The sequence below is a fragment of the Camellia sinensis genome, chromosome 5 (assembly GCF_055761805.1).
Source record: "Camellia sinensis isolate YWXY chromosome 5, ASM5576180v1, whole genome shotgun sequence".
NCBI classification, from domain to species: Eukaryota; Viridiplantae; Streptophyta; class Magnoliopsida; order Ericales; family Theaceae; genus Camellia; species Camellia sinensis.
The window spans coordinates 95,157,150-95,171,813 of NC_138965.1; the positions used below are offsets into that span (position 1 = coordinate 95,157,150).

A 14,664-nucleotide genomic window follows, 5' to 3' on the forward strand; every position below is an offset into this window, starting at 1 on the left:
CTTCAGCATGCGGAGCTGATCCAACTCTTTTTTCTTTTTATCTGGTGGCAAAACAATCATTACAGAGACGAACAAGAAGGTGACCGCCACGGTGCTTCTTCACAATTGTATGTCCCAAAGTCAGAATTATGAGAACAAAGAAGTCTTGGAGTTGAGTTCTGGCAGTTCGTACGATTGGAAAGAAAATACAAAAGATGGAGAAATAATAAAATAGTGAATGGAGATAATGTTCCATGTTTGTGCCTTGTGAGGTTGGAAGAGATGACATGTAAATAAAATACAGTGTAATAATGAAAGAAAGAACAATCATAACACAGGCTCTGATACTAATGAAGTGCCCACCTATAGTTGTAGAATGCATATAAAGGAGATAACAAGTTTGCTTTGTTTATCTTTCGAGTCAATTTCAAACGAGCTACAATTAAACTAATCACAAGCTGAGCTCTATCTTGGTTTTTTATACAGTTCTATAGTGCGCATAAGCTTATTAGATCAAGTTCAAACTGAGCTCAGAAAATTAACGAGTTTAAAATGTGTTCAAACATGGTTTGTTAATCTCAACCGAGCCTTTAACAAGCCAAACACAAGTCGAACTCAAGTAACTCAGCGCATTTTGCAGACCTACTGAAGCAGGCAACAAATATAATCTGAAAAAAATAGCATCTAAAGCCACACACAATAGATTTTCTCCATATTTTTTATGATATAAATGAAGGAAGCTAATGCAGGGCTACAAGACAAGTGTCCAAATATCAAGATTTTAAACCCATCTAAAGCATTATTTAGTAACAAATCAAACTTTCAAGATATGAAACAAACTAACCCAAACTTATTAGGCCAGTTTACCAAAATGTGAAAAATAAAATGTAAACCTTACATACATGTACTAGATAGAAAAACAATTCCCTCCAACAAAACTCATCTATGAGGATATACAAAACTTTGCACCAACAGACCTACATAAACCATAAACTGAGCCCAACCAGAACGGTAAGTTTCATCAGTAGATTTGCACAGAAAAAGGAAATATCAAAGCTCAGTTTTCAAAAAAATTATTTGCAATCCTGCTTATGAGCCATTAGCAATATGGCAGCAATGAAGGCTAGGGAAGGGACACCACTTATGAGAATTCATCAATCAATGCCCAAGCTAGCATATGGTTCAAAGCCACCCTGACAATACGAAAAAACCGCTATGATTAATTCTATACACTTGCATTTTCTTTTAAAGTGAATGACAAAGCAATTTAAAGATCTCAATTTAAACATGATAAACTAGACTAATATAACTATCAGAGTTAGAACTCAAAATTAGACAAGTTACTAGCATGGCACGAGGCACAACAACGAAATTCTGCTTAATAAATTCAATCGATAATTTTATTAATCCAATTATACTGAGAGACACTACTCACAGAGCAATCATCATGAACACCCCATATGGTCTTGCCCAATAGGTTTGCCACAGACAAGACTGTCAGCTGGGGAAAATAGTTATGCTCCAATACTGGAATGGTATTTGTTATGAGATCACCTCTTGAAAAATACCTTTTGACAAACTTTCTATTGCAGCAGGGCTGCAAAAACATAAATTAGAATTAAAAATTCTGGATAACCAACAAACAGATGAATGTAATTATATACTTCAGTACATTGTGCAAAGTCCTCTAGTTTTTAAATAAAGACATGAGTAATTGGTTTTCCAAAAGAATTTAGTGACAGTAACCCTCTATAGATCATAACTAGGGCTCATATAAATGATTTTCCTTATTCATTTACATGCAAGGAATACTATTGGTTAAATAAATGCTTGTGTCAAAGTAAAGGTGTTTGACAGAACACTAAAGTGATGAGATGATCTATACTATTCTATTCGGTGAAGAGTTTGGTTGTGTCTAATTTTATGTTCAAACATAAATAAGTAAATATAAATAAAAATAGATAGATAAGAGAGTGGGACTCGAACATAATAAGATTATGGGTCAGATAAAGAAGACCTTACAATTTGAATGACACACAATATATAATAAATATTTTATTTTATTTTTACTTATTTAAATTGCACACATGTACCAACAGTTAGTTTTAATAATGGCAGCAGCATAAATTATTTTTTCATCATATATACAGAACTATTATATACAGCCCTCATTTGTCATGAGGCTAAAATGAGGTTGGAGCTGAAATAGTCGCAAAAATACAAAGCCTCCGTTTGGGAAGTCGGTTGGCTTTTTGGCTTTTTTGACTATTTTAGCCTGGGGCTAAAAAGCCTGATTTGGGAAGGGCTTTTTGACTTTTTTGACTTTTTGGTGAGATGGCCTCCTATTAATTTACCAAAGTGCCCTTGATCCACATGTACCTGTAATTCAAAGATTTTGGCATCCACGTCAGCTTCCCAAACGGTCCACCAATGTTGTTTTTTTTTTTTATTTGTTTTTTATTTTTCTCTTATTTTCGGTTTTGATTTGCCGTTTTTTGCTACCTTTTTTTTTTTTTTTTTTTTTGGGGTTTCGATTTGGGTATTCTGCTTAAATTTTTTTATTTTTTATTTGTTTATTTTGGGTTTTATTTTGGCGTAGTTTGGTAAAATATTTTTTTATTTATTTTTTGCTTAATTTTTTTTATTTTTTTTAAATTTATGTTTTTGTCATTTATATTTTTTTATACATTAATTAGTTCTTGTTCTTTAATTTACATTCTTTAAATAATTTAAAATGTTAATATTTTTAATTTAAAAACAACTCTATACTCAAATCGTAACTAAATATATAAAACAAAACTTAATTAAAATTTTATTTTAATTTTATTTATATTTTTTTTTGTATTTTAAATATTTAAATAATGTAAATATTCTAAAAAATTTACCTTGGAAAAAATTTAAAATAAATATTCAAAAAATTTACTTCGTAAAAATTTAAATAATTTAAATATTCAAAATATTATTTTAACAAACAAATTTAAATATTCAAAAAATAAAAATAATTTAAAATATTAATATTTTAAATTTAAAAATAACTTTACACTCAAATCGTAAACAAACACGTAAAATAAAACTCAATTAATAAATTATTGTTAATAATTTATGTATTTTAAGTTTTTTTTTTTTTTTTGCAAATATTTTTTCATGTGTTTTTTATTTTTATTTTTATTTTAATTTTCGGTGAAATGATTGTGAGAACCAGAATATAAAAATTAAGTAAATAATAATAATAATAATATTACAATCTCAAATATTTTGATGGTGAATTCTAAAGTGTAAATTAAATATTTGGAGGGTCTTTTAATTAATTTTAAAACCTAAAATAAATTTATGGTGAAAGTCTTCAATTTAAAGGCAAGATTTATTATTTTAAAAAATAAATATATAAATAAATAAAATAAAATTAAGTGTCAAATTAGTAAACATATTTTGATCTAATAGTAGTTGTATTTTATTTAAATTAATGGGAAGAGAAAATAAATTAAAACAAAAGTTAATATTTTGGGGCCTTTTGTGTAGATACATATGTAACCCTAGGTTGCCTAATACAATATAAAAACAAAACAAAACCCTACAATCTTATTTGTTCACCCCAAGTTAGCAGCAGCCGTTAGTCAAAAAGGGAGGGGAAGAGAGTGGCAAGCAGGCACACCATTAGGTTTCAAGTGAATTCATTGTCTTGGGTATGCATTTTTCACCATCTTCCTTCCCTGTTTTCTTGATTCATTATTATCTATGATCATATTTTCGTTGATTGAGCATTGTTGTGAGGAAGCAGTGCAATAGTATGGTGGTTGATTGGGATTTTATTAATATTTTTAGTGCTCAAACAAGTAGTGTTGATGGAATTTTAGAACAAGCAACACATGGGGTATAGGTTTTCCTTTTGTGAATTCTAGTGATGGGTTCTCCACTGTTGAAAGTGCTATAGTGGACATTAAATGGCTGTGCATAGTTAAGTGTTGTGTTTGAAGGTTGTACCAGTTGAGTTTCGGGAAATAGGAATCTAAGTGATAACTTAATAATGGAGTATTTCTTAATACCAAAAAAAAAAAAAAAAAATTCTGTTCAGAACAACAAACTTTAGAAATCAAGAAACCATATCAAACGAATGAATTTTAATCTGAAATTTTTACAGTAGATTAATTACATACTGAATTGTATATCTGAATTTTTTCATAATTTTTGGGAGTCAAAATCCATATAAATTGAGGTATTCAAATCTGTCCAGGAAACCAGTCCGAAACAGTAAATTCGGGAGTGTTGTTCTCTTTGGGTATAAATCCAAAAATTATCAAATTACCGTCATTAGAACCGGTTACGAGTCTAGTTTCGTACCATTTTGGCCTTGCATTGATTGCTCGTGTATATTAAGAGAACCGTCAATTTCTTTAAAGTGCTGCAGAAAACAACCTGTTTGGATATAATAAATTGTGGATAATTGTTTTGATAAGAAAATCAAGTGAAACCAATTGGGTTTGAAACTTAGGATATATTAGTTGATATCTGGAGGTTTTTGGAATTTTTCGAATAGCGTGGAGTGGGTTTTGTAATTTTCAAATTTAGCGAATAGGTTGGGAAGGCTTGTTTGAAATTCTGTTTTGTCTTAAAGTCACAATTAATTAAGTTTTGACCGGAACCCATGTCTTAGGTGATTTTAAACCTTGAAGAACATGAACTTAGGTAATATTTAAGAGTAACGGTGAGTTGGGTTGAGCCGTGTTAGTGCGCTTTAGTTGAGGTTACTTAGTTCCTTTTTTTTTTAGTATTTTTAAATTAGTTGTGACGTGTAGTTTTTTTTTTATACTTGGTTCAGGGCACTAGTTGGACTTTTACACTCTATTCGAGGGTTATATTATTTCGTTTTCAGGTGAGTAGTTTCATGCTACGTATTTTTATAAATGTTCCCTTACCCTGAACTGTTGGAAAATTAAATTGTTGTTTCAAGACTAAACTGTTTTGATAAATTATTATATTATCAATTGAATCAAATTATTTCTGAAACATGTGTGAACTTGGCATACTGTAAACTATTTGTTTTGGTCTAATGTTTATAATGATGAACTACCATGTTTTGCGAAACTGATGTGTATTGATTATTGGGACCATGTGTGTATTTAGTCCAGGGAAATTATTCCACTGTGTGTGGTGACTCTGGCCACTAGGGAACAGATCCGGGTTGGGCCGTGATGACTCTAGTGCTCAACAATTGTAAGGAAAAGACCTTTAAAAACAACTAGGTGATCTTCAATCGGATCGTCTTTGAGAAAAGGCCCAGGTGCCACCCTGAGGATGACTCTTAGTTCGGTATTGGATCCAACGGGGCTTATAGCCTGAGAAATGTGTGGCATATTATTTGTTTTTCTTGGTACCCAGAAAATTATTGGTGTTCATGTTATAATCTGTTTTAAGTAGAAAATGTCATTTATCATGTTCTTGCGAGACATGAGTATTTTAAGTGTTAAATTGTGGAACCTTCTTTTTGAAACAGATTGTATTTACCAAACTGTATGCCAATCTAGTTTCTGTGATATATATCTTACTTTGGAATTTATCCTTATTTTCAAAACTGTATTTACTATCCATGTTGCTACTCACTGAGCTATCAGCTGACTTAGTTGTTTACCATTTCCAGGTGTTAGAAGGACTTAGAGTGGATTCATGGCGTAGCGGGGACTCAATTGCATGGACCTCTAGGGCATTTATTTAATTTTCTTTTAGGTTGCTTTGTCGAGTTTTGTGCATACATTGTGGTTGGGTTTTATTTAGAATTATTTTATTTTGTGAGCGGTTTGTGTCCCATTTACTATATATATATTTTTAGGAAGTTGGTTATGACTTGTTTTTCACTTGTGACATGTCACTGGTTTGAGTTTTGGTTATTTATTATTGGACTATGGTTTAATTGTTCAAGGTGATATTGAATGCGTGTTTAAGCTTACGTGTGCCTTAGGCTAAGGCCCTGTGGGCCACGGCCGGTCATACCCAGGTTTGGGTGTGACAATGATAAAAAGTGAGGTTTTATTTTATTAGGATGTGTATTTTAAATAATTTAATTTTAATTTACTTTTAAATATTTAATTTAATTTAATTTAATTTGAATTTGAATTTTATTTTAATTTTTATTTTAATTTTAATGTTATTTTAAATATTTAAATAATGTAAATAATCTAACAAATTTATTTTGCAAAAAATTTAAATATTCAAAAAATTATTTTAACAAAAAGATTTAAATAATTTAAATATTCAAAAAATTTAAATAATTTAAAATGTTAATATTTTTAATTTAAAAACAACTCTGCACTCAAATCGTAACCAAACACATAAAATAAAATTTTATTAGTAAATTATTTTTACAATTCATAACCAAATACATAACTTGAAACTTCATACTACTTTTACAACTCTACACTCAAATCATAACTAAATACATAACAAAAATATTAAAATTTTAAAAAATATTTTTATAAATAGAGTTTGAATTTATTTTTATAAAATATTTTAACAAAAACCAAAAAAATGTTTTTAATTTTTTTTTTCAACGTCCATTAGTTCCTTTTCTGGGAAAACGTGTTCTTTGGAAGTGATGAAGCTTTTGTCTGTGGGAAATGCTGAGGCGATGCCCTCTCTCATGGGGGTATTTTCGTAAATTTATCGATGCAATGGTTTTAGCCAAGTGATTATGAGGGTTTTGTCGGCATGTGGCTAAAACAGTCACTTTTGTCGTGACATGGCTAAAATAGCCCAGCTTTGGCTTCCCAAACGGTGCCAAAATAAGTTTAAAAGTCAATAAGATAAAATGTCACATCTAAATTATAATTATTTCATTTTTCATTTCACAAAAGTCAAAAAAATCAAAAAATACAATCCAAACAAAACTTTTTAACCCCAATTAAAATAGTCCCAAAAAAAAAAAAATTAAAAAGCCACCCCAATTTCCAAACAAACAGAATTATTAAAAAAATGAGAGTGGGAAAATGTAGTCACGGTGGTGTTGATTAATTTGGAGTTTGGACTGGTCAAATGAGTAAGCACTTCAAAAATAAACTTGAGAAGAATATAGATTTATCTTCATGAGAAGAAATAATGATTCTTGGTTTCAGTTTCATTACGATATTTCGTAGTACTAGGAATTTTCAGTTTCGACCTCTCAAAATATATCACAGAAATATGAAAGAAAAAATCGTGAGCTAAAGAGGATTTGGGCCTATGAACAAGCAACAAAATAAGCAATTTCATCCGATAAAATGATTAACAAGGACAATGCTGTTAAATAATGGCTAAGAGCGTATGAAGTACAGGTACTACAAAACTATTGTCATATTCATACCGAGTATTGGTACACGTATTGATATGGCTGCATGTGTACTGGGTGTTCGAAATATGTATTGGATATTTTCTTATACATTATTATGTAATCGGGTACTCTGTATCGGATGGGTGCATCACGGTACACCAAGTTGTAAGACATTTGTGGAGATACGCTTAATTTATTAAAGAATTATGATTTACTTGATGAGCCAGAGATAAAAAATATATTATTCAATGATAAAGTTGATAGAAGTAAAAATTGAAATTTTAAGTTTTCAAATTTTACTCATATCTTGCTTTTGAAATGAAATTTTGTTTTGCAATTTCTCCTGTTTAATGAGAACTTTGCTTTGATATTAATATTGATATTGTTGAACTATAATTCCTCCTTTTAGTTTTTGTATTAAACTTTGATTTGTAGGTTGAATTTCAAACTATAAATTATAAAAAATAAAAATTTATTAATGTATTCCAATCGTACCCATATCTTCTTTTTTTTTTAAACCGTATCGACGTATCTGTAACATACCCCTATTAGTATCCATACCTACACTTGTGCTTCGTAACTAAGAGCATGAAAAATATCTAAATAAATGCAAATCATGATCACCTCCATATTGTATAACACAAGTATCTGAGATGACTATTGTTGCCACATGACCACTGATTTTGGAGAGGAAGGGGTTATAAAGCACGGATACAGACACAAACACAACAGATATATGAAATATATATATTTGTTATTTATATAAATATTACATACACAAACAATTAAAATTAATAAAAACTAACACTAAAACTGTTAGGTTACTAATTATCCCAAAAGCTTAGTGTTAGGAAATAGGCCCAACAATGTACATCAAGTTGTCGAATAATGTATGTACAAAGAAGAGAGAACGGAAAGGATAATTCAATGCAAATAGAAATATTTGAACCCAAAACCTAAATTTAAACCATCCAGATACTAGATTTGTGCTACGCTAGGGTTCTAGGGATTATTAAAAGACAATTTCTCAACTTCACAATTGTAATTAAATCTTGATTAATTGGTAAAATTTGCATTGAGACCTATCGGTTGAGCCTAATGAAAATTTTGCTAACAATTGGCCTTCGAACTGTGAGAAGATCTTAAGCCAATCTTCTTCAAATTTTAATATAGCCACAATTAAAGAGTTGAGGCTTTTTATTTTTGAAGAATAATCTTACAAAAAATGTTTTACATGTAGAAAAATAATATTTTTGAAACTACGAGAATAATAGTGAGTTTTATGATTGGAAATGAAATAACAATAATCTCGCCATTTTGTATAGCAATTTTATATTAAAACAAAATGATTTATCTATCATTATTCTAATCTTATTGCAAGAACCAAAATTAATATATTGTCAAAGCAATAATGTTAGGGAAAAAAATAACAAACTCATCAACCTTAGATAAATGAAATGTGAAGTAGTTAAACCCAAATACATATATTTGGTCTTCATTATTGATTAGTGTTTTGAGTCTAAATATTTATGGCAATAATTGTCCGTGCTCTTCAACTGCCATAATGATAAAGTAAAACAGTAATGATAGAGACTCCCACAAAATACAACTCTCACAACCCCAAATTGATCTGAATTATTCATGTCACTGTCAGACACAACTCTCAAAAAAATTCAAATACATCAATAATTAATACATCAACAGGGGTGATGGGGTCCTCTTTTACGAGGGTCCCAAACATTTTTCAAAGTAAAATTTGTGTGAAAAGAGTTCTTTGTTTCATGGGCCAATGAAAGACTAGTGGGCTAGGCTTGTTAAACTTAATTTCCTCGAAAATGTCTGAAACCATAATTAACATGAGCTAAAACGCTAACCAAAGTAGAAGCTTTAGGCCATGACACACTACAAATTGTTGTTGTTAGGTTTGCATTAACAAAACCCAACATGATCTAATTTCATAACATAACAATGGACTGTGATTGGATTTGGGCCTTGGGCCTCCCAAGTCAACTCAAACAAAATGTTACACTTGTATTTTTGTTTTAAATTTCAAATACTTAATTTTAGGATAAATTACAAATACATCTGAGATTTGATTAAAATACAAATCGATCTTTGTAGTTTTAAAAATTATATTCCACCCCTGAGGTTTCTAATTTCATAACAAATCATCCCTTTTATTAATAATCATAAAGTCAGTTAACAGTTTTTAATGACGTTAAAAATATGTTTCAATTAATAATTTAGGTAATTTTATTATTGTATAGGATACCAATTATGAATTTCATTTTTTTAGTTAATTTTGTTAAATAAAAAATTCTAATAAGAAGATATTTATGATTTTTCAAATCATAGAAAACAATCTATATTTTAAGCAAACTTAGGGGATGTAAATTTTAACAATTGTTGCAAACGGAAGGAGGCATGTTGAAAACACAAAAGAATTCTCCATTCTCAGAATTATCATCACTAACTATTTAAAATGTTTTAAAAAATTACGAATTAAAAATTCATAGAACTATTTTTAAGAGTGATTATGTTTTATTATTATTATTATCTTTTTCGATAGTTTTCGGTGGACTAGTTCTTTGACTATATCTAAGACTCTTTGGTTGTCTTCCATGGCCTAAAAACAAATGTTGTATGGAGATAGAATAGGCTGTGGTTGAGCACAACGATAAAGAGTGCATGAAAGATGAAATATATAGGCCTCGTTTGGTAAGTGATGATTTTAGTTAAAAAGTTATAAAGTCATTAAAAAAATTAAAAAAAAAATTTTCCCTTTACTTTTTGCATATTTTTTCGTAAAAAATCAAAAAATATCTAAAACATACTAATTTTTTTTACATCATATTTTAACTAAAAAGTCAAAAAATTATTAAAAAAGTCTATTCCCAAACGAAACCTGAGACGTAATTAATTGATGTCCAAGTTCCACAATTTAAATCTGATCAAAAAACAAAAAGTTCCACAATTTAAAAGCAATAATTCCCAGTGCAGCACAAAAGCTTGAAATGCTTACCTTACCTTTCAAGAAATAGAGAAAATTGGTTGGGTGCATAACAAATAAAAAAGTTAGTGCTTTTTTTAAAAAATAAAAATAAAAAATAAAATAAAATTTGTTAACAACACAACAGTTCTTTCGCCATTTTAGGAAACCAGATAATTTTTTTTTTTTTTAAATAATGACATTTCTCTACTTTAAACAGATAAAATTTTAAATTTACCATTTTAGAACAATCAATTTGAAATTTTTTCCTCCAAATCTGAAAATAGGTGCCGAGTGTGCGCAATTCTCTTCCAATTTTGAAAATTTTAATCTTCAATTGAAAACTTCACATTTTTGAAAATAATGAAATTAAATTATTTTGAAAATAGTAAACTTTTTCTACTTACATAAGAGAAAATTTTAATTTTTATCATTTTAAGGCTTTCACTTTGATATTTTTTCTTCTATATTTGACAATAGTTACCCCATTTTTTCAATATGCTTTCAATTTTACAATTTTTTGCTATTGATTTAAAAGTTCACTTTCTTGAAAATAGTGAAATTTCACAGTTTAATTGTTTTGAAATTTTCACAATTTTGAAAACAAATTTCACTGCTTTGATAATAGCTGCTTAGAGAAATTTGTCTTTGCCTTGTTTTTGTTTTTGTTTTTTTTTTTTTTTTGAAATTTTCTATGCATCATAGAGCTTGTTTGATAATCTCAAAGGAGAGGACTTATTTTATTATTTTAGGTGATAGATTTTTATTAGAGAATTCCAAAAATACCAAATTTATGAAAAATGGAGATGTGACTAAAAAATAATTGATTTTTAAAATTTAAAAATAATAATAATAAAAACTATATAAAGCATTGAAATTGTTGAGCATCATATAGAGGGATATTTTTGCCAAAAAAATGACCTCTAAAATAGCCTTATGATGAGATGTCCAAAACTTAAAACACCATTTTTTTTTTTTTTTAAAAAAGATACAAAACATGTTTTGGATTTAAAGGGAAAATTAAAAATCATTTTAAAATAAAAAATAAAAAATAAATATTTACAAATAGATACATGACAGAATATTTCTATCATTCGATAAATTTGCACCCTATCTCCTACTCATGACACATTAAAAAAGATAAGTGCTTCTCTTCAGCTGGCAACCGATTGGACCGTCAAGTTGCCCAACTCTGAGTTCACTTTGGTGATCTTGCTATATCTTATTCAAATGATCATCTATGCAAAAAATAAATAAATAAACAAATAAAAAACAAAGAAACAAATAGGTCGATCATCAATAACCACATAACAAGTTTATTTTAAAAATATTTATTTTTAAAGACAAACGTGACCTAATTATACAATTATTGATATTCAATTTTTGCATAAATGGTCATTTCAACTAAACGTATAAGATGGATGGTTCAAAAATAAATAAATAAATAAATTGGGGGTTGAATAAGTCCATTAAATTTACATTTGAGAGAATTTTAGGGGTTTTATAGTACTTATCGCGAGTTTCGTTTTGATAATTTAAATTATCTATTTCATAGAGATCTCCATTTATATTATCCATAAAAAAGAATAGATTAATTCGATAATTTTATCGTATTTATTTGTTTCTAAAAAATATATGGTTTATTTTAAAACACACACTTGTTATTTATTTTTTTAGGATAGATATAATGAGATGAAAATGTTGCGATCATCAAATTAATCTAATTTTTTTCAACACTATAAATAAATTATTTATTGACTCATTAATAAATTATTTATTGACTCATTAATTTATTTAAATCATATAATTCTTTTATTATTTTACAAGTCTTTTCAGAATATATAAATAAAAAATTAACTTACAAGTTATATTAAAAAACAAATAAACGGTTTATATTATCATAAATAAAAACATAAGGGCATGCCTATAGAAAAAATTATTGATTGATATAGGAGTATCACGTGACTATACTTCTTACCAATCATAATTTATCATACTTCTCATATGTTTTAATCATTAAACATAAATTCGTAAATTTCATTCCCTTTATCAATTGCAATATCATTAGTCATAATGTTGTAGTTGTCAAGACCAATCAATAACTTGGGTGCCCATAAAGGCCCAGATGGTTGGATTTCATTTTAGGGGACAGTAAATTTCATTCCCTTTATCAATTACAATATCATTAGTCATAATGTTGTACTTGTCAAGACCAATCAATAACTTGGGTGCCCATAAAGGCCCAGATGGTTGGATTTCATTTTAGGGGACAGTGATGATCCAGACCCTCAATACCCCACATACATAGAGATGGCAATCTGAAACCGGCCCGACGGTGACCCGACCCCCCGACCCCGAATTCGGCGGTTATTCACCGAAAAATATCCCCTGTGGTCCGGGGATGGTATTCAAAAATTCATCCCCGAAGATATCCGGGCCGGGGACGGGGATATGTGTTTCAGAACCGGACCCGGCCCCGACCCCCGGCCCCGGCCCCGCCCCGCAAGGTCCCCGAGGTGAAATGACCCTTTGGTCCCTGGATATATATATATGCATCTGCTTGTTTTGTTAGGGTTTGACAGAAAACATTTCAAAGGAAGCCTCTCACTCTCACTCTCACACAACACTGTCAACACACGCCGCTTCTCTCTCTCTCTCTCGTCTGTCCATCTCCGTTTCATTTGTCACCGCCGCGCCGCCCTCCATCACCGGCGATCCTTCCTCCGTCACCGACGATCCTCCCTCCGTCACCACCGCGCCTCCCATCTCTGTTTAGGTATCTCTCTCTCTCTCTCTCTCTCTAGGGATTTCGATCTAGGTTTACATATATGTATATTATATATATGTATATATATCTGAGTGTTTAGATCTGATCTGAGTATAGATCTGTAAAAAATACAATATAGTTCTGTTTTTTTTTTTTTTTTCTGTCTCTAAATTTATTTATTTTATATTAAGATGATTATCAAACCTGATGTGAAATCTGTCTATTAAGATGATGTAGTTCTGTTTGATAATTTGATAATCTGTTGATCATTATTTATTTATTTTCTATTATCGGATAATCTGATAATCTGTTTTTTTTGTTTAGATCTGATAATCTGTCTATTAAGATGATGATCTTATAATCTGTCTATTAATCTGTCTATAATCTGTCTATTAATCTGTCTATAATCTGTTGATCATTGAAGTTTGGGAGTGTTTGGGTGATGATGGAACATTTTGGTTGACCAATTTGCTTAATAAGATCTTGAATTCTAAGAAAATGGTTGATGAATGGATAAAAATACATTAGTTCCAACCGATAAGAACAAAGGTGATATTCAAAGTTGCATCAATTTTGTTGTATTAAATTTAGCAGAAGTAGAAATAGACAGGGATGAAAGTAGAGTATAACTTGATGAGCATGAAATACATGAGTGATCTTTTTTTATATTATGGGTGAATTATTCATAAAGACAGAGAGGTTGAGGAGGACACGAAACAGTTTTTTAAGCTATATTATGGGTGTATTGAAGTTGTTGATGATCTTCTTTTAGCTCTATCAAAGGAAAATGTGAAGGTGACAAGTTCAGATGGGCAGGAGTACTCATGGAGAGAAAGTGTGTTATACTGTAGCTTTGTCCAGGAAAGAAGGACACAGTGTGGGGATGAATAACAAGGGCTAAAATGGGGAGTAATAAATAGAGGGTATAAAGGGTTTTATAAAGAAAAATTGAGATGTGAGAACCGGAGCAGCTTGGGCTTAAGGTGTACGTCTTTCATGGTGTTAGATTGAAAATCTCGAGTTTAAATAATTTCTCATGAGTAGTTCATATGGAATTTTGTCACAATTTTAATTAAACTCTTATTAATGAATAGTAAAATTGATCTTTCAATTAAGCAGTCCATTAATCTGGATGTTGAGTTTTTTTTTTTGTAATGTAGTCGATTTGGAATTCCTTATTATATCATAAATCTTTTGTAATGCATTTTCTAATTGTTTCAATCATGTCATAATTTTTTTAAAAGATCATGAGTACTTAATTTATTTATATTAATTCAATCCATATTATTTTTATAAAGGTTAAAAATGTCAAATGTTAACTCTGAAGCACCAGTTAACTCTGAAGCACCCGTTAACTCTCAAGTACCATTTGAGAGTGACGCGTCACAACATTCATCGCCAGCTACGAACACACCTACGAACTCACCGTCTCCCCTCTCTAATCAACATGTTATTGATTTAGAAGAATCTAATACTACTTGTGGAGGAACTAAAAGAAAACCTAGTATTGTGTGGGAACATTTAAAAAAAAAACAAGTCAATGGGGTGTGGAAGGCAATATGTAATTATTGTAACAAGCATCTTGGAGGTGATTCAAAAAATGGAACTAGGCATTTGCATGATCACCATAAG

General features: G+C 29.7%; 1 long non-coding RNA gene across 1 annotated transcript; it reads left to right on the forward strand.

Moving 5' to 3' along the window:
* The first annotated feature begins 3,523 nt into the window (after positions 1 to 3,523).
* On the forward strand, positions 3,524 to 5,918 carry LOC145790738 (uncharacterized). Its single transcript, XR_014329845.1, has 3 exons — positions 3,524 to 3,662; positions 4,796 to 4,849; positions 5,615 to 5,918. It is a non-coding gene; the product is annotated as an uncharacterized LOC145790738 (long non-coding RNA).
* The last annotated feature ends 8,746 nt before the right edge of the window (positions 5,919 to 14,664 follow it).